Raw genomic sequence first — 25,536 nt, forward strand, 5'->3', positions numbered from 1 at the left:
ATTGAGGGAAACCTGACTTTAATAAGGAATAGATTGCCTTTGAATCTGCACATGGTTGAAATACAGTATGGTTATAAAATACAGAATTTCCTTTTTTCCTTTCATTTTAAAAATTCTATCTACTGTAGCCTCTTGAAGCCCATCATTACTTCCACTCCCCCCGTCACATTCCAGAGATAGGTTTTAGCTTGGTGGTATATAACTTAGTTCTCCCTATTGTAGAGCAGAAGCCAAGCACAAGTGTCTAGAACAGGGGCAGGGAACCTTTGGCCCTCCAGATGTTGCTGAACTACAACTCCCATCAGCCCCAGCAAGCATGGCTAATGAAGGAAGCTGTAGTTCTGCAACATCTGGAGGTCCACAAGTCCCCCAACCCCTCCAGTGGCTGGCTCCTCCAGAGCGCTCAGTCTCCTCCAGATGATGTGACATGCATGATGTCATACTCACGTGTCACGAGCACACAATGCACACTGGAGCCCCTTGATTTGGCGGCTGGCGCCTCTGAGTGGGTGCAACATATTACCAGGCTTAGCACCAGCGTCCTCAGCAGCTGCAAAGGGTCCACGGGTGCTATAGTCAACAGTGGTCAGCAGGGGAGTGCAGCACAGGTATTGTGGTGTTGCCCACCTAGCTACCAGACACTGAGGGTCACTGCCAGTAATCAAGAGGGAGAATTGCAAGGAGCTCAGCATGGTGCATGCAGTATGGTAGAGCCAATCCAACACACACACTGCAGTGCTTCCACTACAATTAGCTCCCCTTTACTTCAGTTAATACTGGCAATGATGCCTGAAGTTGGGTAGCCAGGTGAGCAATGTTGCCTTGCCAACCACAGTTGGTGCTGATGGCTGCTCCGGAATGAGCTCACCCACATCATTTCTCCTTTCCAGCTTAGTTTTTACTTTTAAAATTTCCGGCAATGCCCTGGAGAGGTGCTTCATCTCTAAATGGATATAACCCACTTAACCTGCTTGTTGTAGGTAGAGACAGAGCAAAGAATCTAAAGCCAAGCAACTTTGGCTCTGTAAGCAGGGAACCAAATGTAAATCAAGGACGCGGGTTGCGCTGTGGGTCAAACCACAGAGCCTAGGGCTTGCCAATCAGAAGGGTCAGCGGATCGCATCCCCGCGACGGTCCCAGCTCCTGCCAACCTAGCAGTTCGAAAGCACGTCAAAGTGCAAGTAGATAAATAGGTACCACTACAGCTGGAAGGTAAACGGCGTTTCCGTGTGCTGCTCTGGTTTGTCAGATGCAGCTTTGTCATGCTAGCCACATGACCTGGAAGCTGTACGCCGGCTCCCTCGGCCAATAACGCGAGATGAGCGCCGCAACCCCAGAGTCAGTCACGACTGGACCTAATGGTCAGGGGTCCCTTTACCTTTATATGGAAATCACTGTGAACTCAGAAGACGAATTAGATATGAGTTAATGATCCAGAAAAGCCACACTAGTATGTAGAAGCGGTGTCTTCGGGCAGGACAAAATGTACCTTCAGGATTGGAGGGACCTGTCTTGAAGATTCCCAAGGATGGAAGCAAAGAGAACATTTGAAAGGCCATAGATTGTTGTTGATGATGATGGGAAAGGGGAGGTATCATAGTAAGGAGTAGAGGAGAAATTCAATTCAGTTCACATTTAAAGGTAAATCTGCTTAATTTGCACTTTCCCAAACAATACTTGAACCAAAGCACAGCCATCCTTTGAAATTCGCAGTTTCTGAAGTTTGCAAGGCAGTGTTTCAACAATGTGTGCAGCAGTGAAACTAGGGTAGAATCTCTGTAGAAATGCATATATTAGTGAAAATTGCATACAAAAATGCATTATATCAGGCAAAATTGCATGCAACAGTGTGTACATTTGGAGAAATTTGCAAGAAAATATTGGTGAATGCAAACGGATGTGGAAACGTGGGGAACAGAGCTAAAGAATGGAAAATGAGAAACTGAGAGAAACCACAACTGACAGATTCAACGATCCCTAGTCATAATACTTGAGAAAGGGGCAGATCTGGAAGAGGAGAATAGCAGCAGGTCCATATCAAATGCCATTTAGCCTTGATTTAGTTGAGTCTGCAACATGACAATTGGGCAGTAACACCTAAAGATCACAAAATGATCAGAAGTCCGCAGGGCATCTGAAAATTCCCAAGCAAGACCCCAGGGTATCCAGGAATGCCACAACCATCATTTCATATAATCAGGTTCATTTAAGCGCTACCACTTAATGAGCCTGCTTACATTCTAGGCACATAAAGTTCATCAGTGCAAGTATGGAAATGGATAATAATTTGAAACAATGTCAAATGTTGCTGCATGTATTCCTGTAGGCTTCAGTGAAACAAAGCTGAAAGGATTTGGTGTGTCAAAATGGAAAACAGAAGAATCAAGCCACGTTTGAAGTGTATCTATGCGTCTACAGTGCAGCACCAGCTCAAAGCTCATTTTGGAATCAAAGATGGATCACACAAAATCCCCAGCAATCAGACACAGATTGCTACCTGGAGATGTCACATCAAACCGTTTCATTTCAGCACTGAAAACTTTCGTTCCCCCTTTTATAAAAAATTGCTGCTTTGAGATTAATGGCACAAGCCGATTAGTCACATCCAGAATGCAATTAGCCACAATACCAGTACAATGGTATTCTTTCTTTTTCTTTTTTTTCTTTTGGCTGAGTAGGTGGAGGAAAGACATTTTCATGAGACAGTGACTATCAATTCTCAAATCCTCACAGGTGTGCTGTTAAAAAATTTAATTTCACCAGGATGATCAAAACATTTTATTCTGCTGTTCTACAAATATCAAAATAATTATGAAGCTACTCAAACTTTTATGTTCAAATAGATCTCGCCCTTTTATTTTCTTCCTTTCTTTTTGCTTTGCTCTTGTGCGCCATGGCCAGCATCAAATTATTTTGCTGCCTGCTGTAAGATATATTAAGCAGTCTCATCTAGGGAAGTGTGGGAATTCAGGGTCCCCCACCCTCCTAATGTTAACACCTCGAAGAACATACCCGAGGCAGCCCGGTTAGCAGAAGAATGGGGTGCACTGTGGAAGACTCAGCTACTCCCAGGCATATTGAGTTCAATATTTGTCTTTTGGCCCATCAGTAACACATTACATTTTGGCAATTTGTTAATTAAGATGAGATTTGCTACTGTTAGGCAACCTGTTTTTGCATCGTTCTCTCCCCCCCTTCTTCAAAAAAGGACTTCGTTACCATCTAGTTCAATGCAAGACAAACAAAGCCGCTGTCAATATTCATTTTAATTAAGCCAATGGCATTAGCTGCTTATGACTTCATTCAGCTCAATCCCAGTGGGCAACCTGAAAGGCAATTCTCACCGTTACTTAGCTCCTGCCGCGTAATCCACAAGAGGCTGTCGGCTTGCTGTGGTTTGTGACCTCTGACCCAATCACTTTCTTCCTTTTAACACTACTACTTTTGCACATTTAATGAACTTTGTACATGGTTAAAAAGATGTCAGCACAGAGGAACGATAGACCCTGCTGAGAAGGGCCCCATTGTTTCTATAAGTCTAACTGACCTTTCACACACACACACACACACACATACACAAAAGAGGGGGGATAAAAATCGATATGGTTACTTAGTCACCAGTCCAATGCTATCTTTTATTATTAATATGCTAAACACATTGCTTTCAGAGCACTGACACCTAAACACCCCTAGACATACAAAAATGACTTCTCATTAATAACCATTATATTAATCACTGTTGCCCAGAACTAGAATCTGGCTGCGAAATCCCCTGGTGGAAATTGCTATAATTGTTCAAACTACAGGAATGAATATTTTTCCCCCAGCATAATTACTGCTGTCTCCTTATTGAAAAATATCCCATTAGATAGCAGCTTTTAGTTACGTAAATCGTGTTGATTAATTTTTAATTCCTGGCTTTTTAATATGACATTGCCCGTGTAAAGATCTTTGATAATTTAAATGGTTAGCTGAACAATTATTACAATAACTTTACAGCACTTCAAATATCCATTTACTTATTAAAAGTTGCTTGCAGAGTTAACTCCTGGCTAAAAGTTTGGGGAAATGCTGGTATGTTCATCAAAGTTGCTGCCCATGGTGTTGCAACGAGGTCCCAAAATTGTGTGACAAGGACCTTATCTTGGCTAGTGACCAATGTAGCTGACCTTTCTGAGGTTCACCACTCAAGCAGTGGTTCATCTACAGAAGAGCGCTATGGTCACACTGGTGTGGTAAGGTCCTCAGAAACTTGATCAACACTGAAAGAACACAAACATTCCCATGTTCTGCTGGCCATTTTTGTGGCAATGAGGATTACCAAGCTTGTGCCGAGGTCATGGTTGGATTACTTGGAAAGGAGTGCCAAGGTGAGAAATTTCATTAGGGGACAGGAGATTTTAGGATGCCAGAACAGATAAGAGGAAAGGGGCAGGAGTTGGGACCGCATGCAGTAATGGAAGCATGGACGTAGACAGGGGGGGCAGGAGGGGGGCAGCTGCCCCCCCTAGAAGCAAAAAAATTAATGTATTTTACAGACCATAACCAGCACTTTTCCCCTCCAAAAACTGAAGTGGAAAGGGCTTTGCTTTAGCAAGAGCAGCTAAGTCTCCGCTTGCTGGGGGGGGGGGGGACACAGCAGTAACAAAAACACATCAAATAAATAAAGCAAAGTGGCTACCAGTAGTTAAGCAGTTAAGACAATGGAGCATATATCCCCAGGCAAGATTCGATAGCTGACCATTTCACCCTATTGTTCTTAAGTGGGAGTTGTTAATGAGCATTCAGGAGCATTAAGAGTTCTATTGGCGATTTAATGAGGGTGCAGACTCAGAGGATTCAATTTGACTAAGGTGGCTCTGCAAGGCTAAAAAGAAGTGAATAAGAAAGGGGGGGCTGTAGCTTTGACAGACACAGTGATGTTTATAAAAAGCATTGGTGTTCCAGTCTGCCCCTCCTCCTGCATCTGTATACTGTAAATCAGGGGTGGCCACCTCCCAAGAGACTCTGATCTACTCAGAGTTTAAAACTGGGGGTGACCCTTTTGGGGGGTTCAGGTCAAAGCTGTTGAGTTTTTTTTAAAGGAAGGGAAGCCCTGTTTTTTGGGGTTTAGGTCAAACTTGTTGAGCTTCTTTTAGGAGGGAGGGAGGCCCATTTTTGTTTAGGGCTTCAGGTCATAGTTCAATTTTTTTGAGGGAGGAGGAAAATTTTGGGTGAGCTTTTTTTAGGGGTGCCAGTGACCTACCAGTGATCTACCACAGACATCCAGTGATCTACTGGTAGATCACAATCTACCTGTTGGACATGCCTGCTGTAAATCAAGCAGAGAGAAAGCTGCTTACAAGGCTCCAGCATCACAGCGTCACCCAGAGGCACCCACAAATATGAGTTATCCCTCTCTCTATTTCTTCCTTCCTTCCCTCCCCTCCCTCTTCCATCCTTATTAAAATACGGGGGGGCAGATAAGCCCCACATAGAAAGCCCATCAACATGGGGGGATGACTCTTTCAAATACGGTAACTCAATAGAATCGTAGAATTGTAGTCAGAAGGGACCACAAGGGTCATCTAGTCCAACCCCCTGCAATGCAGGATTTTTTTCCTAAGGTGGGGCTTGAACCATGGTTGAAATATTATGCTGATATGCAGCAACGCCTCGGAGCCGTCGTGGCTGCGGCCATGCCTTGCCTCGCCCTCGCCTACCCTGCCACCCCCTCTCGCCTGCCCGACCCTCCCGTCCTCTTGCTGCAGAGTTCCAGCATCACAGCGTCATCCAGAGACACCCACAAATATGAGTTATCTCTCTCTCTATTTCTTCCTTCCTTCCCTCCCTCTTCCATCCTTAATAAAATACGGGGGGAGGCAGATAAGCCCCACATAGAAAGCCCATCAACATGGGGGGGTGACTCTTTCAAATACGGTATTTACCAGTAATTGGGGGGGGGGGCACCTAGGCCTCTAGGAGTTGGATGCTATGCCTAGGAGTAGGACAATTCAAGAAAGCAGAATGATGCATATGCTATGGTAATATATCAATAGAATCATAGAATTGTAGTCGGAAGGGACCACAAGGGTCATCTAGTCCAACCCCCTGCAATGCAGGATTTTTTTCCTAAGGTGGGGCTTGAACCATGGTTGAAATATTATGCTGATATGCAGCAACGCCTCGGAGCCGTCGTGGCTGCGGCCGTGTCTTGCCTCGCCCTCGCCCGCCCTGCCACCCCCTCTCGCCTGCCCGACCCTCCCGTCCTCTCCAGCCAAGCAGGGTAGCCGCCAACGCTACCAGCCCCAGAAGCACAAGGTGGCCGCTGCTGCCACCGCCACGATGTCATCAGGCCCGTTGGCCCTTTAGCCCCACCCACTTTGTGGCCCCTCCCCTTCTGTGCCTTGGCCCCGCCCCTGAACGACCATGGCTTGCCCCCCCCTAGTTTTGATCCTGGCTATGCCCCTGAATGGAAGACAGCTCTATCCCATGTGGGATCCTTTTACACAAGGTATTTCACTGCCTTTAATATTGGACAACAATGGGTTCCCTTTGTATACAATTTGGGTGCATCTTTAGGAGGACTTTTGACAGCTAATGGTTGGCTGCCTTGAACATTGGGATTTCATTTACTTTGGTCTGAAGCAACCACTGAGGCCCATGTTGATTTCCCAAATCACATAAAGATCTGCGGTCAAACTAAGCATGCACATAGGAAGGAGAGTACTTAATACCATATTCACCTATTTGCCATCTAGCCCAGCATCATCTACTGTGAACTGGCATTGGCTCTCTGGAGTACCTGGCAGAGATCTTTCCTATCACCTCACCTGTTACTTCACCCTTTAACTCAGGGGTCAAGCCCAAACCAGGCCCACCTGCCCATAATAGCTGATATCATTGATAATGTCAGCTGGTGGGTGGGTGGTTTAATTCTGCATTGGCTGTGTGATCCTGTTCCTATCAGGAACAAGATTTTAGAGCCAAGGCAGCAGGATTTAATCCCCACACATCAGCTAAGCACAGATTGAACCCCTGTGGCAAAAGCACCCTTTGAAGCAGCTCCCATGTGCAAACTATTTAAAGGGGCTTTTGCCAAAGACTTTAAACTATCTCCTGCTCTTCTGTTTGAGGAGACTCAGGTGGGAGTGCAGGGACAGTATTAAAACCTTTTGCAAGTCTCTTCTCTCCCTCTATATATCCCCAATCTCATAAACTTAAATGGAAGCACAGGGATACATTTTAAAAGGACTGTGAATCTCCTCCTGTTCCCCCTTTAAGCCTCCAAGATAAGGGACCTAAAGGGGGAAGGGCGGGAGCAGACTTGAAGAGCCCTGTGCTCTCCTTTTAAAGCTCTGATAGGAAAGTTAAATAGGGGAGTGCAGGGAGATTTGCAAAGTGCAAAAAATATTGACATATGGGAGGCCCTGGCTATCTGTCCAATTTGGCCAATGAAGTAGAAAATGTTCTTGACCTTAAGTGAACAATTTTGTGCCAGTCTTCAACATGACATCAGAGAGAAAGAGCAGACTTGTGTACTTCTCTGAGCATTGCTGTACATGGCTTTCATCCAAAGCCTCACATTGGCTTACACCTCTAGTTTTCTACCTTCTTCATGACCCTGTTCTATGGAATCACCCTTCCTGTACCTCCTCCTCTGGTATGGCAAGTATTATTCCCAGGTTGCAAAACTAGAGAATGTGTGCAATTCCATCCCAAACTGGGTGAATTCTTATTCTCAGCTCAAACCAGCACTTCTGCTATTATTAATCAGTCAGTCAGTCAATTATAGATCATTGAAGATCACAATGGTTCACAACATAAAAATACAAAATGAGAACCCAAAACACATGGTAAAAACCAAAACAAACCAATAACCCCCTCCCACAAATACATTTAAAAGGACATAGAATATTAATCAGCCAAAGGACTGATTGCAGAGAAAAGTTTTCACCTGGTGCCTAAAGAAAGACATGTAATGAAGTTGTCAGGTAAGCCTCCTTGAGGAGATCATTTCACAAACGAGGAACCACCAAAGAAGAAGAAGAGTTTGGATTTGATATCCCGCTTTATCACTACCCGAAGGAGTCTCAAAGCGGCTAACAATCTCCTTTCCCTTCCTCCTCCACAACAAACACTCTGTGAGGTGGGTGGAGCTGAGAGACTTCAAAGAAGTGTGACTAGCCCAAGGTCACCCAGCAGCTGCATGTGGAGGAGCGGAGATGCGAACCCGGTTCCCCAGATTACGAGTCTACCGCTCTTAACCACTACACCACACAGGCAAGAAAAGGCCTGCTAGCCTAGAACACCTCTGTCATATCTGAGTTAGACTCATCCTCCAGATGGCCACAGGTTCTTCACCCCCACCTCTGATGAGGATGTTTTAAAGCATGGGGAACACGATAAAAACTCATGAGATGCAACTGTCTAATGGTTATGGTAACAAAACCTTGGTTCCAGAGCACTACCTTCTGGAATCAACCCTTCAGGAAGAAACAGAACCTAGATAGCATAGTGCCCACAAATCACTGTCTTATCGCTATTAAAATTGTGTTAACCCCTGAGATTTCATACTGTAGGCCAAAATGCAGACCACCAAGTTCAGGCATGTGCTTCATAAATATCATATTGTCAAGTACCCAACATGTAGAGGACATTCCCTTCTTTTCAATGCAAAAGGCTAGTGGAGTTATTTGAGTACCTTAAACCTGGGAGAAAATTAGTTATTCTTACTATCCTCATTCCTGTGTAATACACACAAAGAAAAGAAAATACTAGCTATAGAAATTAGGTTCTCTTTCTTTTTCCAAAACCAAGTTGAAAACTGCTTTGAGGTTTGTTCATTGTTTTACAGTCAAGCAGTATACATAAACCTTATGAAATAAAGTAATAAATATATTTTTAATCACACGCACTTGTTTTGAGTGAAATATTTAAAGTACTGAGCACATTCACAAACACGTAATTGTTTCAGGATATGAAATTTTTACTTCTCATCAGCTTTCCAATGCTATGACTTTGTAGAATCATCCCTCCACAGCCGTACAACTTGACATTCAAAATATTGTGGCTTTGGGAACAGTTGGGTTAAAAGAGAGGGAGATTAGAAGAAATTTTGTATTTAGAACACATTTTTAACAACCCTGTCCAAAATGGAACTTGTCGATGAGCAGTATTAATATGCAAAGGATAACATCCTTACAGCAAAATAGAGAGTAGCAAAAGCTACCATGTCAAATTTAATCTCTGCATTTATTATTCCCATGTCCCTTTTCTGCCCTATTCTTCCTTGGTGGTCTTCTCCTATTTTTCTTAAACAGAAGTCAAAAAGGGAAAAGAAAGATACTGATTGATTTTTTTTTTCACTACAGTTACAGATAGAGACTTTTCTGTAGCTTAATTTTATTTTTATTTTTTTGAAATTTCAACCCTTGGAACTCTTGAGTGGCTCACCATTCCAGTATTTACACAGATGTGAGCAAAGGCAGTTTGTAACCATCTACCTCTGCCCTTGTGGTCACCTCTGCCTCTGAGCAATCTTTGGGAGGTACATTAATAGCATTTGTATTAGATACACCCTCCTAAGATCCAATATTTTTATTTCACATTGTCCTCGTGGAATGTAACTTAATACATATTCTGAATGAGGACAGGCGTTTACTTAGCATTTTATGATAAATTCCATAGCGCACCAGCAGTGCTTTACAAGGGTGTCTCAAGGGCCCTTAGAACAAAACCCAGTCCCAAGGAGAGTGTGTGTGTGTGTGTGCGCACACACACACACACACATGGGGGAAGAAGGGGGGATGTACAAACACATTTTAAAGGACAGAAGATTGTTTTTAAAAGGTGTTTTTCTTGGAAGAGGGAACGCGATGACTATCTTTCACTCTTGCTCTTTGAAATTAAAGTAAAATAGTTCAAGGCACATTTATGCAACGATGGAAACATATTGGGTAGGAATTATGGTAAAAGATAACATGATCCCTGGATAAGGCGATTAAACTGAACGCTGTTTTGGTTGTATCTCTCCTGATCATCTTTCTCGAGCTATTCTTCAGCGCATTGCAAAGAAAGAAAGGGAGGGAAAGGCTCATTGCAACTAAAGGGGTATTAGAAAGCCTTGTGTTAAGTCTCTTTTGATGCAGCCTTATGCTCTTATTATATGGTATATGGGGTGAAATTGGCAACAGCCTTTTCCTGCAGGCTCTTCCTGCCTCATAGAGCTTTGCTCTTTCAGAGACCGCAGATGTCCAACGTCCTGCTGGCAGCCCGAGTGCTAGACTCCCACTGGGATTTTTACTCAGCCAGGTGTCATGGCTGCCATGCTGAGTGATAAACACTAAGCAGAACCTGTCAGGGGAATATTTGCATGATGGCTTTTCCTTCAGAATCAAAAGCCTTACAAGATGCCATTGAAAATCTCAAAAGAGTGACTAAGCATTTTAGCACTGCTCTGGCTAACTTACGTAACTAACGTATGGATGGCCTCCTGCAGGCAGTTCTAATAACTCCACTTCTTGGGCCCATATTTCTTTGTACCTTTTTTTTTTACCCTGAAGGAAGCATTGTCTTTCATTGTGTATCAAGCCTAATCCTTTCTCAGCATGAGTCCTGTTAGCTTAGTTGCCGAGAAGAAACCACGTGGTATATTATGTGTAGATGTGGGTTCTTTCCCTCGTAAAGGCCATTGCAGTGAAGGTACCATTGTATAAATGGCGCCAATGCAGCATTTATGGGTCCTTCCATTGCAAAGCAGAAACATTCATCAGTCTCTTGGGGTTCATCATCAGTATTCCTTTTCTTTAGAAATGAAATAATCCTACCATACTTGCAGATCCAAAGGCCCTTCATAGTTGTCATCAAGCTAACATTGGCAGAATAAAAAGCAGTGGCCTGAAAACGGAGTAGTTACAGTTAGTTGTTGTAAAGGTAAAGGTAAAGGGACCCCTGACCATTAGGTCCAGTCGTGACCGACTCTGGGGTTGGGGTGCTCATCTCGCTTTATTGGCCGAGGGAGCCGGCGTACAGCTTCCAGGTCATGTGGCCAGCATGACAAAGCCGCTTCTGGCGAACCGGAGCAGCACACGGAAACGGCGTTTACCTTCCTGCTGTAGCGGTACCTATTTATCTACTTGCACTTTGACATGCTTTCGAACTGCTAGGTTGGCAGGAGCTGGAACCAAGCAATGGGAGCTCTCCCCATCGCAGGGATTCATGTTGTAGGTGGGTTTAAAACAAACAAACAAAACAAACAAACACAGAGTATTGACTGGCATTAGCAACAATTCCAGACTTTAAACCCATTTTACTCTGCAGAAATTATAGAGGGCACCTGAGAAAATACACAATGAATTTTCTGTGCTGGGTGTTTTTGGAACCAGATGAAAGCCTATGACCACAGCTCAGTCTCCGAGAATTTATGATACTTGAAGGGTCTTTGTGAGATTGGCATTGTGTGAACATTGGCAGGGGCACTGAAGAGATCCACTGCTCCCCACCAAGGGATTCTTGCCTGATTGTAATGGTGGTGGTGGTGGTGGTCTTATACCTGCAGTGGCAGGTAGTTTATAGTGGAGTAACCACTATAACCACTATTTCCTATTTGAAAAGTTTAAATGACACGTACTGCTTATCCCATTTTACCTGACTTCCTGTACTAGGGAAGACCAGTGGGGCATCAATGTGATGCCATGTTTAAAATATGTCTTGTAAGATTGCAAGAAAGAAACCATTGCCTCACTCCTCCAAGCCCACCTAAAAATATAAACCTCTTTGATGTGGCTCAGTTGGCCTAGACTAGGCTGTACAGGGCAGGGAGTGATGGCATAATAGTGCCACTGGCTGTTCCTCCACAAGCTCTTTGATAGATGCAGCTTATGTACAATTAAAGTTTTCTCATCACTCTTGCGGCCAGTCCTTCATAAGGTCATGCTGGGACATTACTATTATGGAGCTAGCAAAATATTCACAAGATGCTTTGAATATGGATTTCATGGTGATGGCCTCCATTTTAGACTGCTGTCATAGGTCAAAGGGACCCAGGTGGCGCTGTGGTTAAACCACTGAGCCTAGGGCTTGCTGATCAGAAGGTCAGCAGTTCGAATCCCTGTGATGGGGTGAGCTCCCGTTGCTTGGTCCCAGCTCCTGCCAACCTAGCAGTTCGAAAGCACGTCAAAATGCAAGCAGATAAATAGGAACCGCTACAGCGGGAAGGTAAACGGTGTTTCCATGTGCTGCTCTGGTTTGCCAGAAGCGGCTTTGTCATGCTGGCCACATGACCTGGAAGCTATACGCCGGCTCCCTCGGCCAATAATGCGAGATGAGCGCGCAACCCCAGAGTCGGTCACGACTGGACCTAATGGTCAGGGGTCCCTTTACCCTTTACCATAGGTCATAAGGACATAGAGATCTGCTTTGTACCAAATCAAGGTCTGTATTCTCTACACTGACTGACAGCAGATCTCCAGGGTTTCAGGCAGGGCTCTAGCCCAGTCCTAACTGGAATTGCCTGGGATTGAACCTGGGACCTTCTGCATGCAAGGAAGATGCCTTACCACTGAGCTATAGTCCTTTCAATAGACCTATATGGGACCTCAATTTTCTGATGACCATGTGTTGGGGACATGCAGCCGGGGGTGATTATGTTCATCCTGCTCCACTTTTGAGCATCCATGGTCCATCTGGTTGACCACTGCTGAGATGAGAGAGTTGGACCAGATGTAACTAATTAACCACTTCATTTAAAATATTTTTGAACCTATCTTTCCTTAGGCCTTGTAACTCTCTTGTGGCCAATAATTTTTCATCCAAGAGCTTTGGGCAGTGTGCATGGTTATAAGAAGAACCCTGATGGATCAGACCAAAGGATTTTCTTGTCCAGCATCCTGAGTCCCATAATGGCTAACTAGATGACTATGGTCACCAAGGCTGATAGCCACTGAGAGCCTTATTCTCCAACAATTTATGTAATCCCTTTTAAAGACCATTTAAGGTTGGCAGCCAGCACCACATCTTGTTCTAGATCCTTTATCCCATTGTAACTTCACAACAATGGTATAAACAGCTTAGGCTGAAATATAGTGACTTGCCTGAAGTGAACCAGTGATTGAATATCATGGTTAAGCAATGATTTGGATAAGCATCTCCTTGGTCAATGTCCAATCATTCTCTATCTACTCTGGGCCTCTAGTCTGAAGCTCTGATAGCTTCATTACAGAAATATACCGTGTTTCCCCTATTTTAAGACGTAGTCATTTTATAAGACGTAGCAGGATTTTTACACTTTTGCGGAATTAAGCCATACCCCGAAAATAAGCCATACCCCGAGCCACCTGGAACTGGTTGCTGCTGTTGCTGCTGCTGAAGCGCCGTGCAGCTCTCTATCCGTCCTCGCCCTCAACTGCTAATTTCTCCCTCACACACGGGCGGGGGGGAGAGAAGCAGGAGGAGGCACAAGCACCGCGCGCTCGGCCCTCTTTCGGCGTCGCCAGGCGAGCCGCGCTGGGAGCCTCCCCACTCTTCCCAGAACTTTTTTACACTCGAGCGCCCGGACGGGGAAACCCCTCGGTGTCGGGAGCCCTGCTGGCCCCTTCCGCGCTGCCGGAATGTTGTGGGGCCGCATGGCCCGAAGCAGAGCAGCGGCGGGTGACAAGCGGCGGCAGGAGCCGCGCCGCCGAAACGTTCTGGGGCCGCATGGCCCAAGGCAGAGCGGCGGCGGGTGACAGGCGGCGGCAGGAGCCGCGCCGCCGAAACGTTCTGGGGCCGCATGGCCCAAGGCAGAGCGGCGGCGGGAGGCCCGCGGCCCCTTCCGCGCCACCGGGACGACAGGCGGCGGCGGGAGCGCTGCTGGCCCCTTCTGCGCCGCCGGACCGCACGGCGAGGAGGCCTGCCGCCCCAGCGCCTGGAACCGGCGGCTGCGGAGCAGAGCGCGCCGCAGTGCCGAGCCCTCAGAGCGCCCAGCAGCGCTGGGCGGAGCGCCGAGCCAGCAGCCTGGCCTCTTCCTGCCTGCCACCCCCACCGCCCGGAACCGGCAAGGAAGAGGGGAAAGGGGCACCTGGGAAGGAGTCGGGAGGGCCCTTGCTGCATGAGCCATGGGCACGCGGCTCCTTCCAAGCACATTGAACGCCGCGCCTAGCTTTGAGCAAGAGGCATGAAATGGACGCAGTGACGAGGGTGATGGCTGCGCGGGCGGTGGCCGCGTCACGTCTCCTGGCGGCCGTGGGGGCTCTCGGTGCTGCCTTGCCCGGGCCCCGCATTCCCCGGTGGGTGGAAGGCGCACGGGTGGCCTGTCTAAGGCCGGGCGGGATCCCTCAGCCCTGCTCATCTATGCATTTACGGTATTTCGCGAAACACCCCCCTCCCAAATAAAGCAGCAGGAACCTTGGAGCGGTTGGCGGGGGGGGGGATGGGAGAAAGATTTTAAAAACCAAGACAAAGGCATCACCTCTTCCTGGCCCGGCCAAGGAGGCCTGCCGCCCCACTGCCCGGAACCATAGGTACCATAAAAATATAATAAAAACAAGACATCCCCTGAAAATAAGACACCGTGTGTTTTTTTGAGGGAAAAAAGTTATAAGACGGTGTCTTAAAAAAGGGGAAACACGGTAGAGAGAAAATTCCACCTTTTCTTTGAAATACTCTCAAAGTTAAGAATGTTGGTGCTGCATATAGTACCTCAATAGGTGCCTTTGTTTTATTTATATATTTGACATCTGCAGGAACAATGGGGAGGGGAAGTGATATGGTATTTTGTGATCCATTCTACACTCTTGTTCTCTGTGGGCATAATCTGTGTTTCTTGCTGTGGCTGAAACTTTATTACAGACTCAGATAATGCAGTTTGCTGGCTAGGAATCTACCCACAAACTCCCCCTCACGTTTTGTGAAATGACAATGTTCAAAAACTTTTAGTACCTTTACTCCTGCTGTTTGATGGAGTGTAATTTACCACACATATCTGCATGCATATTAATTTTGAGTGTCAGTGACTTTTTTTTAAGTTCCTGATGTACATGCCCAATTATTATGTTCCCCTCTTGCATTAACCATTTATAGTTCCTATCAGAGGAATAGAAATATGTGGTCTCTGTAATTAAACAATTTATAATGCACCATAAGGGCAAAATCATTTATCTATCTATCTAATTCTTAACATAGCTATGTTTTTGTTCCTAGTATCCTGATCCTATGCATTCTTCCTCTGAACTCTGACCTAGTCCTAAGTTAAACATGTATAACATGCACACCCAACACTATAGAGATCTACTCTCAGTATAATAAAACTGGACATGATCTACCCATTGTCATTGCCCAGAGTTGTTGAGCTTCTTTTAGGAGAGTGACCACAGTTGTTGAACTTTTTAAAGGAATGAATGGCAGCAGTTGTGGATTGCATACAATTGCTCACCCAAATGTCCACAGCCCTCCCTTCTTCCTACACTCTGCCAGCGACGCAGAGAATGAAAGCTTTCACAGCAGTGCCGGCAGCAGCGATGGGACATAGTGCCAGGGGTGGGGTGGGGTGCGATCGCTCAGAAGAAACTGGGCAATCTCTCTCTCTCTTTTTTTTTACTCCAACAATTGACCTGGAGAACCCTGGCAATCTACATGTCAATTGCAGTCGACCAGTTGGACATTGCTGATGTATAGGAATTAAGCATAAGTCACATTTGTTAGCCTTGGGGTTGCTGTAGATGATATTCAGATAATAACATAAGATGAGCCTGCCGGATCAGGCCAATAGCCTAAAACTTTCCAAACTTTTCATGTTGGGGACACACTTTTTAGACATCCATCATTTTCCCACAGAGTAATTCAGTTTTACTAGCAAACCAGAGGTTAAACTAACCCCTTTCCAGCCTGGGAGGGGTGTGGGGATCATTGGTGTGACACACCTATAGATTGCAGCTGACACACTAATGTGTCACGGCACACAGTTTGGAAAGGTCTGCAATAGGCCATCTAACGTCTCACAGTGCTCAACCAGATGCTCGTGGGAAGCCTGCAAACAGGACATGAGCACAACAGCAATTATTCACTTGTGATTCCCAACTGGTATTCAGAGGAATAATTTTACTTTGGGTAGACTCACTGAAATTCCTTTCGATTAGTCTGCTCTAAATAAAACAGTTGAAGTCTACCTTGCTGTTTTGCTAAAACACTCTACCCTTGTTATTGTTTCCTTCCTGGTCACAATGGCTTGAAACTATGTATAATTCATTCACACTTTAATTAAAAACATCATTATTTTTAGGGGGAGAGAGAGCGAGAGCTGCCAGTTCCTAAGGTAGGGTGAGACTGATGTGAGAAGTAACCATATTGCCATCCCTACCTACATGATCACTGTTCTTCACAGCCCCCCCCCCCCGGGAGCATTCGGCTCCTTCACCATGCCAGATATTGAATGCCTTGCACCATGATTCTCTCAAAGGCTTGCTTACTTGCCCCACTCCAATAGGATACTCAAGAGTTTGTTAAGACCATTCGACCTTGCTTCAGAAAAGAACAGAGGGTGGTACCCAAATCACACACCCTGTCTGCGCAAGAATTTATGCCTGTGCAGTGGAACTTTCTCTCTCTCTCTCTCTCCCTCTCCCTCTCTCCCTCTCTCCCTCTCTCTCTCTCTCTCTCTCTCCCACCCACCCCCATGTGTGCCCTGTACCGCCCTCCAAATCTGCTCTGGAGAGTTGGGGGAACCCCTATGAATAGATTTAGTGGGACAACTGGGAAAGCAGAGGGCGGAATTCCATTGTGGAGGGGAAAATTCTTGCACTGACGGAATGGGTTACTTGTGGGATATTTAAAATGCAGTCAAACCAACAATTCATGTTTTGCTCTATAGGCACATGATAGGAGCTGAAGCTCACAGAGTCTTCCTGTAAGTTTGCTAGAGAGAACTCTGTGAGACGCTCCCACTGTGCCCTGACAGGGAGAGGAAATAGCAACACATCAGGCATGTCCAACTTTCAAGAGACTGTGATCTACTCCCAGCATTAAAAAAAAAAACTGGCAGTGATCTGCCAAAGTTGTCGAGCTTTTTAAAGGGAGCAACAGTTCTTGAGCTTTCTCTGGGGGGCAGGGGGCGGGATTGACCATGGACCCCCAGAGATCAACCAGTAGATCGCAATCGAACTGTTGGGCATCCCTGTTATATATTATTCTATATGCCTGGGCACCCCTTCTTATTCTCTCTTTACTCTGCCAGCAATATGAAAACTTCTGATAAGTCTGAGCTCCACACTCAGGCTACATTTTAAGCTAGACCAGTACGTCTTTGTAACTGAATTGCCATTTTAAGCCTGCCTAAACAAAGCTGCCTCATCTGTTACTCTTCAACAAGTATCGCCATGTGAGTGAATGTTATTTTAAGGGGGAGAAAAGAAGAAAAATACCAGGGAAATCCAGTCTGCCTTAAAGCATCCTGGGTTACTTAAACTAAAAGGTTAAAACTAGCCTAACTAAGCTTCCATTTGAAGCTGCAAAAGGGATAGCACTCTGCTGAACCCACAAATGTGAGGAAGGAAAGATAACGGCTAATAAATATATCCTCTCCTAGCATCTATTCACATCCCAACATTACTTAGGGCTGCAAAGGCTGCAACCCAGAGCATTTTGCATTTGGTAAATAATTTACACTGAAGAGAAGAAGTTACTCTAGTGGCAGAATACTTAATGGGACTTTTATCAAAGAATAGCCTTGCTTGGGTCTTTTTTTTTTCCTTTCATGGTTGAGGCTGATGTGGCTTTCCTCTTTCACCTTGGCTTTCAGCAGAGCACACTGTGCCTGTGGTAAAGGGCCTCGGGCCTCCAATATAATATAGAATAGAATACTGAATACTGGTATTTTTATTTATTGAGGTTCTTTCCAGCTGACCACAGCAGCTCAAAGTGAATTCATGTATTGCAGACACATTTTCTTAATATTATCTGAAACTTGTCACATTAGAAATGGTTGCCTTCCCCCCCCCTTCAAAATACATGCAGTGGAGGAAATGCAGCCAATTGCAGCTCTCTGACATGTAATAATAATAATAATAATAATAATAATAATAATAATAATAATAATAATAATTTATTTATACCCCACCCATCTGGCTGAGTTTCCCCAGCCACTCTGGGCAGCTCCCAGTCGAGTGTTAAAAACAATACAGCATTAAATATTAAAAACTTCCCTATGCCTGTTGTCACAGGAGGGTGTTGGCTACTCCCGAGTAAGCACTCCACACATCCTCTGGATTTTCAGAGTTTTATTGTGCATGCTATATACAGTGGTGAGATGTCTCAAATCATGTCTGCTCTGCATGGGGCAGAAGCCGGAATGGCGTCTCATGGGCTCTGACCCCCCTTTTAAGACTGGGTATCCAAACGCCCCTCCTCCTGGCTCTACGGTTACTCCTCCCTCCTTTCCAGCCCCTGCTGAAGCTAGCTCCTCCCCTGCTTCCCTGCTACCCACCTGGAGCTGAGCCTCCAGGACTCTGCAGAGCCCTGGACCCGCCTTTACCACTTCCTGTTCCTGGTTTTTCCTCCCAGACTTGCTGCTCTCGCTGCTGCTCTCCCAGCTGATGGAAGTAAGCAGAGTGGGCTGCTCTCTGCAAGCCCTCTCTCTTACACCTGTAAACCAGGCATAGGCAACTCAGCCCTCCAGATGTTTTGGGACTACAACTCCCATCATCCCTAGCAACAGGACCAGTGGTCAGGGATGATGGGAACTGTAGTCCCCAAACATCTGGAGGGCCGAGTTTGACTATGCCTGATGTAAACCCATGAAGCCTATAAAGAGGGTGGGAGGGATATATAGCTGCCTCAAGCAGTACAGGGGTTTCTTTGCCTTTTCGCTGGTGACCGAGTCGATCCTGTAATGGAGATTACATTGTGCATAAGAAAATGGGCATAAGGACATGAGAGAGGCCCGCTGGACCCAGCATTATTTAAAAACTGTATTATTATTATGATTTTACTACTTGGTGGTTTGCCATCCTCAGGTCTTTTTAGGAGAAAGAATGGGATAGGAATTCAATCTTCTATCATCATCAAACCAAGATTATACTAATATGACGGAGCAGGTCACCAGTGGGGGTGGGAGCAGTGGAAGGGGAGGGAGACCACGAAGAGAGAAATGTAAGAAGAGCTTTTTGCATCAGTTCAGTGACCCATCAAGTCCAGCATTCTGTTCTCACAGTAGCCAACCAGATGCCCACGGAAAGGATGGAAACTGAACCCGAGCACGACAGCGCTCTTCCCACCTAAAATTTCCAGCAGCTGGTATTTCAAGGCATACTGCCTTTGACAGTGGAGGTAGAAAAAGGAAACCAACCCAGGGAGGAAAGGACAAAAAATCAAATGGAAAAAAATAAATACACTATGTATCATGTATCAAAATGACTATTGTTCATCAGATAGGGGACATTGTGGGAGTTGTCTTTGTACAGTTCTGCACCTGTTTTAGAACTGACACTTTTCAGTATTGTTTCAAACATTAGGAGAGCTCTCAGGAGTTCTGACAGCCAAACAACTTTGTAAATATGAATGTCAAAACCCGCCAGTGTGGGAGTATTTCCAACGATGCTGGTATGTTTGATTGATTTCCACTTTGGAGGTGGACTTTCCTGCTGTACGTCGAGATGTTTGCTATCAAAAAAGTTTGCATGGTTTTTAAAGATTTTTGGATGTTAAAGAAACTGCAGAAAATAGAACTGTTTTCTGTGAGACATTGTGTGGTCCAGTGGGTTAGGAATTGCTCTACAGTGGTGCCTCGCAAAAAGAATTTAATTCGTTCTGTGAGCCAATTCGTTTTGCGAAAAATTCATCTAGCGAATTCCATAGGAATGCATTGAATTTATTTTATTTTTTGCCCATAGGAACGCATTAATTGAATTTCAATGCATTCCTATGGGAAACCGTGATTCGCTAGACGAATTTTTCACAAAACGAATTTGTCTAGCGAGGCAACCTCCGCTCGAAAAATCTCTTCGTTAAGTGAAAAAAATCATCTTACAGGGCATTCGTCTAGCGAGGCACCACTGTATTTTCTTGGAGATGCACATTGTCTACTCTAGAGCCACTTTTGGTTCTCAGAGAACCAATCTCTCAGTTGTCCATTTGATAAATGGGAAGAATAGCTAACTAATTCATGTTGTTGTTGTTTAGTCGTTTAGTCATGTCCTACTCTTCGTGACCCCTTGGACCTAATTCATGAGACTGTTGCAAATATCGTGACCGACTCTGGGGTTGCGCGCTCATCTCGCATTATTGGCCGAGGGAGCCGGCGTACAGCTTCCAGGTCATGTGGCCAGCATGACAAAGCCACTTCTGGCAAACCAGAGCAGCACATGGAAACGCCGTTTACCTTCCCGCTGTAGCGGTTCCTATTTATCTACTTGCATTTTGACGTGCTTTCGAACTGCTAGGTTGGCAGGAGCTGGGACCAAGCAACGGGAGCTCACCCCGTCACAGGGATTCGAACCGCCGACCTTCTGATCAGCAAGCCCTAGGCTCAGTGGTTTAACCACAGTGCCACCTGGGTCCCTAACTAAACTTTGATTCTCACCGTGATCTGTTACATATTGTTAGTTTACATGCATGGGAACCTCTGTTACATGTGGATGTAACAACTTATGTTCTAGCTTATGAATTATATCTTTGTGATTTGCATATTAGCTGACCTTCTGTTCTAGGAAAAGAATGGCATCTTGCTAAATCATCAGTTTCTTTAAAGCATCAGGTTACCATAACTCTTCTAAAATAAGCATATTCCAAGATTTATAAGGATTTACATTATCACCTTAATTGTGGCCCTTTGGGCCCCTGCTACATTTCCAGCTCTGCAAGCCACAAGTATCCTGAGCTATTTTCCACCTATATCATTTTGACACCAGTTCCCTTATGTTCTCATTTACAGAAATTAACAAGAAAACAAATTCCACTGTACGGGCACGTGGCTTGGCCCAAGGCCCCGCCCCCGGTGGCAGGCAGAAATTAACAATTGCATAAATTCAGAGAAAGCCCTAGTGCCTTGAAGTAAAAGAGGTGACTTGTTTAATAGCCAACCAATCACTGTCCAAGTCCTCCAGTTTGGTTCCCCCCCCTGCAAAACGCTTCCCCTCAAATGCTGAGGAACTGAGGAAAAAATCCTTGAGCCAAAAGAATTCCCAGTGATACAAATTGTCCTAAATGAGCCTCTGACTTATAAACTGCTCCCTCCACTCCCCTCTTTCATGAGTCTGCGGAGATCAGAAGCACCTGTTGCTCCCATTTTTAACCAAACCACAAATCTTGTGTTATGCCTAAACTCAGAAAAGTGGTTTAAAATAAACTATGGTTAGTGAGAACAAACCAGGAGCAAACTGATTTCAAATGTGGGCATGTTCACCAGCTAGAGTTTAAAGAGACCACAGTTCCCTGAGTTTGGACACAATGTGGAAATGTGCTACTGTATGTTTAAAATCTGAAGCAGATGTTTCTGATCTTCTTACACCAACAAAAGATTCTCAGGTGCACCTGAGAATCATGGATTCACATGGTGGAGAAGCATGGTTTCCATTACATTTTAACTGGGACTTGAATACCTTTTGGCATTATGTAATTTTGTTGCATACCTAGGTTGGATGATTTTCAGCATTGTGTACCGTATGTTTTCAGTATAAATGTGCCAAGCTGATTCACTCAGCTCTGCGTATTTTGGACTTCAGGACTTATATCCATTGCAGTGCTTTGTAACTATCCCAGCAATTTCCACTTGTGCAATGGGATTCTCCCCTCTCCTCCTTAACACACACCCTGTACCCTCCTCACATCTGCTTCGGAAGCTTAGCGGGAAACCCAGAACAGATTTAAGGGGGTATACAATGGAAGGAGAGGGCTGGGAAAGTCCCATTGTGCAAGTGGAAATCCTTTCACTGATGGGGTGGTTACTTTGTGCTGCACTGGATGCAAGCCAAGGTTGGCACAACCTGTGTCCTACCGAGCTACAATAATATACTTGTAAGAGGAAAGGAGTACAGGGAGCCCCCCCCTCTATTCAGGAGCAGCTCATCGACTAGTAGTCATGAGAGCGCAGACTCGGCAGAGGCAAGGCAGGCAAGAGGAAGAGGGGACCGGGGCTCTGACAGCCTGGGAGAGCCTGAGCACCACAGCCAGGAACAAAGGGAGAAGAGCAGGGGGGAAAGGGAAAACATGGAGCGCAGACCTTTACCCCCTGTTCCGGAATTAAGGAAAAGACGGAAAGGGAGGAGACTGTCCGTTCCGCACCTTTTATGTTGGAAAAGGGGGCGCAGAGGGGCAGTCCCGGATTCTGGATCGGACTGAGAAGACATGTTTCCTGACATCACGTTACACTGTACATAGAGCGCACCAATAAAGATTGTTTAAAGACAAGCAGGTGCAGAGTCATTACTCTAGAGTAGCCGTAACAAACTCTGACAATACTGAAGGACTGCATATGGCTTAATTTGGCACAAGATGTACAGGTCTCCCATATATTAAAGCCAGTCCTTTCACTTTGGCCCTTCCTTGGCATTACTAGAATCTTCTGGGAAGAATGCATGTGGGAAATGTTGTACTATTCCCCTTTTACCATAAGATTCAAAAAATCTTATGAATTTGTTGATTCTGTTTCAAAGCAGGGGGCACAGGTTCATGGCACTTCTCCAAAGAAACAGCCAGGTCATTCTGTTGGATCATTCCCAGCTTAATCACAAGCATGAGAAATAGCTGGGAGTTTCTGCTGCCTGCCTATTTGTTGTAGCCCCTGATAAATTTAGATGTAAATGTCACTTGTACACACCAGTAAGGACTCTTGGGTCTTACATATTTCTCTCCCACTGCCCGGCAGTTAAAACAGGTTTGGTTATTGAAGGATATATCTCTACAGCTACATAAAGAAGACACTAGAGACTTTGTTGCCAGAAAACATACGTTCCCACAACCGTTTTTTTCATGCCGCCATCTATCATATTGTTAAAGGTTTATATCAGCCATTGCATTTTAAATGCCCATAAGAATTTTCACACATCAGATTTTGCTCTTACTTGGGGGGGAAGGAAAAAAAAGAAAAAGAAATCTAGCTTCCCTTAAGGAATGGTGGACAGGGAAACCAGATATCAAACACTTCCTGCTTTTGAGAGGAGATGTAATACTCTATGAATGGCTGACCTGCATATGACCTTGATCATGGGAAGGGGTTTGTTTTGGTAGTCTGCTGTAGCCAGCTACCTGCCGTGAGGCTGGGGATTCCTACTGGAGGGAACTCTTAACACTGTGCTTAAAAGCACATTTATTTGGGTGGAGTTATTATTGTAGAAATATTGCTTTATAGGTAGAGTGATTGATTGTTTCTTTGACTATTCATATATATAATTTTATCCTATCTCTTCACACATGCTGAAAATGGATTATCGCCTTTTGTAGCCAAACATGTTAAAATAGGTTTTAAGCAGATCCTCCTATTTTTTTAAAAAAATTGTTTGTTCTGTATTCTGTTCACATCCCACCTTTTATTCAATGAGCTCATCTGCTGATGTTATCATCACAACAACCCTTTGAGAGGATCAGGCTAAGAGACAGTGACTTGACTAGGTCACCCAGTGTGCTCTGTGGTTTAGGGTTTGAATTTTGGTCCCCTAGATTCTAGTACAGCACTCTAACCGCTACACCATGCTAGTTCCCTGCCTACCCTCCCAATAGTTGGCAGTAAGTAGCATTAATGTGACGGATTGGGCTGGCTTGAGTAGAACTCCAGGGTGTTAAATGTTAAACCCAGCCTCTTAGTTGATTGACGGCATTCCATTCCATGAGGGGCGGGACAGCCACGGGTTTAAAGAGGATGGGTAGCCATTAATTCTGGGGAGAGAGGGTTTTGGGAGTGGGAGAGTGTGGGCAGTTGAGAGAGTAGAGTGTTGGAGAGGGTTGCAGGAGCTGTATTAACAAGTCTGTGTTATATGAAAAGAAGATGATGAACTAAGAGTTTAAACAAATGAAACCATAAAGAAATATACATGTTCTCCAGTTAAATAAAGCTTTCATCTATGTTGTGTCAAATTGGATGTTCCTCCTTATTCCAGCAACGTATCTAAACTCAAAAGGGTGGTGACTGAAGAGGGGAGATAAAACTAAGCCTGAGGAGCAGGTGGATAGTTTGCATCTCAAAGTCATGCACAGAGGAGGCAAGTGGAGGGAAAGAGTGCCACAAAGTAGCTAAAGTGCTGAGGCAAACAGCTGCTGAGGTGAACCTGAGTTGGGAGGGAAACCTTACTGAGGGCACAAGATTGTTCCTGAAACATTTGCCTGGAGCTTTTAAGGATACAGAGCCACGTTATTTGGAAAGTTGGAACTGTACTCTATGTACTAGCAAACCCATTTAAAAACAGGGAGTTTATTTGGGAGAAAGAAGGAATAGTGGGTTGTTTGAACAATAACTGAATTCCTTCAGCACACTGTTAGTAATAGAGGAGGGATGATCGTCGCAATTAACATCCCAAATAATGCAGGTACAATAAGGAATATAAGTCCCAGGTACAATAATGAATATAAGAGCAAACACACACACACACGGCTATAAGTATGGGAATGTTAGGGATGTGGATTAGGATATATTATTAGATAGATCCTATCCAAGCTTGTGTTAGCAAGCTTCCAATATCAGCAGAGTGACATTCCCCTTTTGTGCGCAGCAAAGCATGTGCGTTAGATTCGCTAGAATCTCTATAACAATATTACACTTTATAGTTCAATATTACACTTCCTGGCAAAGGTCCCCTTTGTCCCTCTTAAAAGAAATACACAACACAGTGTTTATAAAATAAGATAGAGTTTACTTACAGTTTCATCCTGAGTTACAGCATAATCTCAGAAAGGCAGGCTTGCTTAGAAAAGTTACAAGTATATATACATCTAGAGACTACTTAGTAAAGTAAGACTCCATTTGGTTTCACTCTTGGCTGCAGGCCTAGAGTGAGAACCATGCTAACTGGAGATTCTCTGGAGATGTGTCCTCATCGAGGGAGGAAGTAGCTAAGAGAGAGAGTGATTGCAGGCTAGGGCTTTTGTCTAATCCAACTCATTTGCATGTCTGAGGGAACAGGAACTGACCTGTAGTCAGGTGTCCCTCCAGGTGAGTTCCTGTTAGTGGACACTCTAGGAACTGTTGTGACTTGTCTGCCCCAGTGTTCCATCCCACAAACCCCTTCTCAGGCAATTCACAACATTCATTACATACAAAACAAAACATAAGCAACTTTATTCAACCACCCAAGAGTCCCAGCTTGACACGCAGGTTCTGGAAACTCTGTCTTGGCAGGGGTTTTGTTAGGATGTCTGCTGTCATCTCCGATGTGCAGCTGTACGACAGTTCGACAAGTCCATCTTGTATCATCTGGCGAACGTAGTGGTACCTGACCCCAATGTGTTTTGAGCGTGCTAGGAACTTCTCATTCTGCGCCAGCTTTAGACAGCTTTGGTTGTCCTCCAGCAGGCTTATAGGTTCCTTTCTCTCCACGCCAAAGTCTGTTAGGAGTTGGTCCAGCCAGGAAATCTCTCTGCACGCTTCTGTAGCCGCAA

Source organism: Zootoca vivipara, chromosome 5 (genome assembly GCF_965207765.1).
Source record: "Zootoca vivipara chromosome 5, rZooViv2.hap1.1, whole genome shotgun sequence".
Taxonomy (NCBI): Eukaryota; Metazoa; Chordata; class Lepidosauria; order Squamata; family Lacertidae; genus Zootoca; species Zootoca vivipara.